This window comes from Chinchilla lanigera, unplaced genomic scaffold (assembly GCF_000276665.1).
Source record: "Chinchilla lanigera isolate Chin_1 unplaced genomic scaffold, ChiLan1.0 scaffold00004, whole genome shotgun sequence".
Lineage (NCBI taxonomy): Eukaryota > Metazoa > Chordata > Mammalia > Rodentia > Chinchillidae > Chinchilla > Chinchilla lanigera.
This window is the reverse complement of record NW_004955405.1, coordinates 32,310,819-32,317,063: the sequence shown is the minus strand read 5'-3', so window position 1 is coordinate 32,317,063 and position 6,245 is coordinate 32,310,819.

Sequence of the window (6,245 nt, the reverse complement as noted above, 5' to 3'; positions counted from 1 at the left end):
GATAACCCTGCTAAAAAGCCTCACTTCACAGATAAGTGATCTGTGGGTGTTGACCAGCCCCCTCCCTGTAATGGTAATCATTAAAGTGAGCCCTATTGACACAAGTCAGATGGACCTGAGGAAGTATTACCCAATCTGTTTTTCTCCCAAGAAGATAAAGGCCCCTCTGGGAAGGCTTAGTGTAATTGGCCAGGGGAAGAATGGGTCAGATGACCTCTCGTCTTCCCAAGGCTGAGATGCGTGACTTTGCACCTATCTGCAGAGTGGTGTGCAGAACACTCCTAACACTGACGTCACTGCAGCTGGTCAAGTAGGGGACAGACATGCTTGCCAGCTCGCCCAGCTGAGGACAGCGGCAGTGGGCCCAACGCTGTATTTCACAGCAGGATCATCACTCTTTAGTTGCACCTTGTCCACAGGAAAGTTGAGGACCCAAGTAAAATCTTTTGGTTCAGGAAGCAAAACATGTGCTGAGGAATTTGCTCACCTACAGGTTGTTTTTGTGCAATTTGCTAAAATGGGGACACGGCCACAGTTGATTCATTCTTATCCCTGAGCTGCAGTGGAGCCAGTGACCCAGCTGTCCAGTGGCCGCTCTTCACTCCGGTGTGGGAAGGGCTGGGTCCCCTCCCACGCCCAAGGTCCTGCGGGGCAGGGTGATACAGCTTTGTATGAAATGGACGTCACCTGATCGACAGAATTCCAGAGCAAATATAGAATAAACTGTTTTCAGTGGTCTCATTCTCACTTTATTTTGAGATTTGGGGTGGAGGGGGTGGAGCTGCTAATTGTAAAGCATGTATGTGGGAACTTGCCTTAGTGATAATGACAATCAAAGGTGAGGTGGTGGCAAAACCTTTAATGGAGGCGTAGGAAGAAAAAGGAGGTGAGGAATGGACCTCAGCCTGAAAAGCTGAAGGGGCCCCGCCCCTGAAAAGATCACACTGGCCTGACCTTTCATTTGTTTTTCTGACACTGGGGATTGAGTGAACGCAGGAACTTTGTACTGAGCTACCTCCTCAGCTCTTTCTTACTTTTTATTTTGAGGTAGGATCTTGCCAAGTTGCTAAGTTGCCCAGGCTGGGCTTTAAACTTGTAATCCTCTTAGCTCCGTCTCCCAGAGTGCAGGGATTACAGGTCTGTGTCACTACACCTAGCTCAGAGTAGTTTTCATGGCACCGCTGAGGTGGGCTAGGAGCTGGGAATTTTTTTATTGGGTGAGAAGTATGGCATTATTGGAGATGTCCTTCTTATGTTTTACTGGCTCTATTCTTAGGACAAAATTTGGACCAGTGGCTATTTTTGTCCTTGGGGACATCATAGCAGCCCCACCCTCTGCTGTCATAGTGTACAGGGTCTCGAAAGTAAGAAGAGAGTATGTTCCACACATTGTTAGCAAGGGGGCATTGGCAGAAGGACACCCACACCTCTAGTGGGTAACAGATCATGGATTAGGGCCTGAGAATCCCCCATCTCCTCTTCCATCAGGTACCTGTCCTATTTCACTGGGAATTGGATCCAGGGCAAAATATATGCTAAGCATATGCTCTACCACAGGCTACACCCCCCAGGTTCAATTGTTTGATTTCTGTAACAAAATTTAATGCCTCTCAAATACAAAGGCTATTCTAAGTGTAGTTAATTATATTTCTGGAAGATTCAGGGAACAGACGTTAACACATTTTGGAAAATGTCATGGGCCCAATACACTTTCTTCTTCTTTCCCACTGAGTAGTGGCAGAAGAGTTGGAGGAATGGCGATCCTCTCCCCAACAGGTTCACTCCCTGCTCCTCCCAGGGAAACCAGGTAGGGTGAGCCCCAAGGCACAAGGACTTTTCAGCTTCTGCTGTGTCTTTTTCACTGATGGCCTAGTGGCCAAAGCAAGTCTCCTGCCAATCCACTTACAGAGCTCAGAGTCAGTTCAGGAGAGTGATACCCAAATGATTCCCATGGATGTGTGATTTGGTGTGATTTATGGCCATTCTCTACCAATCTACCACATACATAAAATCCAGCAGGTACAGCTGGGTGTAAGCAACACACGCCTATCATGCCAGCAGTTGACAGACTAAGGCAGGAGGATCACCACAAGTTTGAGGCCAGCTCGGGCTACATAGTGAGTTCAAGGCCCAGCCAGAACTACAGAATGAGACCCTGTCTCAAAAAAACAAAAAGAAAAAAGAAAAAAAAAATCCAATGAATATTTGAAAGAGATACTTTTCATGCTACTCTAAACATGTGTCATATTTCTGGCTCTGATCCCTGGATTAATATTTTTTTTACTAAGCAAGATAGCATACTCATAAATAGTGTGATCATTTTGCCTTTTAGGTTACTTTTGCTAAAGGTACTAATTAAGTAAGTGTAAACATTGAAAATACACCCCCCAAAACAAGGAGAAAAGTTGGAAGACAATTGTTCAGCTCAGGAGATAGACCCAATTAGTCTAAAAAGGTCCTGTTCCCTTTGCTGAGTGTTTAGTTCAAAAAGGGCTGGAACTTGGGTCAGTGAGACCAAAGCGATCTATTGGAGGCTCTGAGAAAGTGTTTTCTCTCACAAGAGCCACCAGAAGTCATCCTTCTCCTCTTCCTGCTTGACCTGAATGAGGAGACACAGACAGCTGTGGCTATCAGCAGCCAGCCAGACCAGGGCACGGCTACAAGGCAGAGCAGAGAGAGGAAGGGATATGGGTCTCCCACATCATTGAGCTTCTGGATCAACCAATCCAGAAACCTGCCTTGCCTGTGAATTTCCAATGGTGAGCTAAGAAACTTCCTTATTTTTTAAGTCAATTGTGGTCAAGTTTTTGATACTTACAGCTGTCGGCATCTACCTAGCACAGCCACTGTGCATGAGGGGCCGCTGTGCACCATCATCACCTGCAACCTGTGTTGAAGGACTTTCTCTCTAGTTGGAGACAAACTATGGCAACTGCTGTACCAAATGTTATCAGGGAGGCCTGACAGAAAGGACTGAGATGAGCGTTGCAGATGCGAGTCAAAGAGAGACAAGGAAAAAGGAAATGCAACCTAAGTGTCGATATATGGCACTCACTGTCTCCTTGTGTGCTTGGTCAGTTTCAAATAAATGGGAAACCCAATGGCCTTGATCCTTTCAATCACAGTTTATAGTCTAGGCAGTGGGCCAGACAGGAAAACAAACAATGGCAATGTGTACTAATACCGTGGGAAAGCTGGGACGTAATCAGGGGCCAGGACATGGAGATCATAACTCATGTTCGATAGGAGAAGAAAACTTTATCAGCACAGCAGACCTCTGAGATCTTGAGTGTGCATGAAAAGGGGCAGGTCACAGTGGCTCAGTGATAGTTTCCACCATCTAGGTACCAGGTGCCTCTTGGCTACAATAGTTTCAGTAGAACCGTTTAGGAAACATGTGGCTTCCTACATTGGAATACCTTCCCACTGACAGAACCTTCTCTTCAAAAGGTTGGCACTGGCTCTGTTCTTCAATTGCTTTCTATTAGAAAGACCAAGATGCTGGTGCTTTAAGCAAAACTAATATAAATGATGAAGTTAGTCTCTTTCAACAGAGTTATTCTTTTGAGATCAGGCTTTGAATATTGTCTGGCATTGATTTCATTTTTTAATGTCCATCTTCTTGCTTTAATTGGATATTAATTCCCTGAAGGTAGTGTGCCCAGCTTAGAAACAGAATTCCAGGGATGGAAGGAATCCAAACTCTACATTTTGCAGATAAAGAGTTCAAGATGAGGGGCTGGGGATTTAGCTCAGCGGAACAGCGCCTGCCTGGCAAGTGCAAGGTCGTGAGTTCAATTCCTGGTACTGGAAAAAAAAAAAAAAAGGAGTGTTCAGGATGAAATCAAAACCCAGATGTTTGTCTCCTTTGGCACACATATCATATTAGCTTGCCTGCGATAGTGTCCCCAGAGGGGTGAAAATTGATTCTTGGTAGGCACAAAAACATATATAATGGTTTGAGTTTCTCCAAAGCGTGACCCTGTCTGACACAATCTTTCTTAGGACAAATGTAGATTTTCTTCTACAATGGGCTGGTCATTTTTAGAGGATGGTGATACCATGCTGCGTCCTATGCAGTTCTTGATATTCCTGGAGAACAGTGGCAAGAGGATGAAGAAATAAAGACAAGAGACAAAAGCTGAGGTCAAGTGGAGCCCTCTCTCTTCTGATGGCAGGAAAGGTACTGTCCAAGAACTGTAGAGCATTTATTTATACACTCAGGAGGTTGATGTCAGTTTCAACCTCTCTGTGTAGCATTGGTTTGCAAGCTGGAAAGCTTGTTTACATGGCTCCAGGAGCCCTCCTTCTCCAGTCAGCTTTGTCTTAGCCTAGTGTGTGTGATTGATTTCCAGCTTCAGCTGCTCCCTACAATACCATGTAAATTGGGCTTCTGTCTCCCAAAGTCAGCAAATGAAATCCTGGACAAGGAGGCAGTTAAGTGTTTATGGAAGTATAAAAGGAAAGATAGCTGACAATTTGGGGGGCAGGTCCTGAAAATGAGGTGCCACAAAGGCTCTTTGTCCAGAGTCTTTTATGGACAAGCAGAGCACAGGAATTTACCCAGGGTAATTTACCACAGAGGGCCTCATGGGTTTAAAATAACTAATTGAGACTTGGCCTTTCTAATGAGGAGTTCAAAAGAAAAATCAGTGACTAGTGTCTTTGAATTCATCGAAACCAGCCCCCAACCTGGATGTAGGAAGGGGTTGCTAACTAACTTTGTGCATTCCATTCTGCCTAATTGCCTGCCTTAATCTTAACTTTCATTATTTTTCCTGTGTCTGTTTTTACATCTCTGAGTTTAACTCTCTATATGGCTTCAGTTAATGCTTAAGTCAGTACACATGTTGTTGTCTTTGTAAGGCTGACCAGCCCAATTCTATTTTAGGCCCTGTCCCTGGCTAGCTGACTATTTACAAACTAAAGAGCTGAACTGCATCTTATAATGAGGAAAGAGATGCTAGTCTAGTTCAGCGGAGCACAGAGTAAGGACTTTCACATCTCACCGAGCCACCCTGAGAGCTTTCCACCTGACTTTACTCCAGTTGGTATTTGCTCCAGCAGTGGACTGGTCAGCTTTGTAGGCATTTTGCCTGAGCTGTTAACACAACAAAAATGTACACTAAAGACATTAATTTTTCTATAACACTCTTGTCCTGGGTGTAGGCTGTTAAAAAACTTGCAGTGGCTTCCCTGGGCCTTAATAATAACATTCTAACTACTGAATCTGATGTTCAAAGCCCTGGGAAATCTGACTTTATAGTCCCAGGCCCCCCATACACACTGAATCCACAGCTTTAGGAGGACCTATCATGTGTCTTCTGAATATGCTATGACCTTCTGTTTGGGCACCATGGAATTTTTCCAGTTCATTGAAGGCCTTCCAAATTCTCAGAGCTGAGAATGGTAGTCTTCTCCACCACCACCATGCAATTATTTTTTTTTTGTTTGGTTTTACTTTTTAATTTTATTTTCAGGAGTATCTTCCTTTGGCATTATATTATGAGACCATATCTCTTTCCAACCCATAGAATAAGTATTTGTGCTGCATTCTGGAATAGTCTACTTAGCATTGTATTTGATAAATAGTGTTCACTGTCTATGTTTTGCAATTATCCATTATCCATCCATCATCTGCTTTGAACCAATTGCTATACTAAATTCCTAATAATTCACAGTTGAATGGGAAAGACAATTAAATTACAATGCTAAGAAGGCTATCATAGACATGTGAGGGATAAGGGGGTTAAATACTTTAATTTCCCCTCATCCAGTTTTATTTTCTGTGATTTTGGCTACCTGAAGTCAACAGTGGCCTGAAACTATTAAAGAGAAAATTCCAGAGACAAACAGTTCCCAATTTTTAAATTGTGCTCCATGCCAAGCAGCATGATAGTATCTTGAGCGACCTTCCTCTGTCCTTCCTGGGATGTGAACCTCCAGTGTATCCACACTGTATATTCCACCAGCTCATTAGCTACTTCGTCACCCTGTCATCCAGAATGAGAGGTACCACAGATCTGGTGTTCATGTAACCTTTGTTTTACTTAATACTGATCCCAAAGCACAAGAGCAGTAATGCTGGCAACTCAGGTATACTCAAATACTCAGATATATTTTTTTTTTTTGGTACTGGGAATCAAACTCAGGACCTTGCACTTGCCAGGCATGCACTGTGCCACTGAACTATATCCCCAGGCCTAGATGTGCTAAAGAGAAGCCATAAAGTGCTTCCTTTAAAT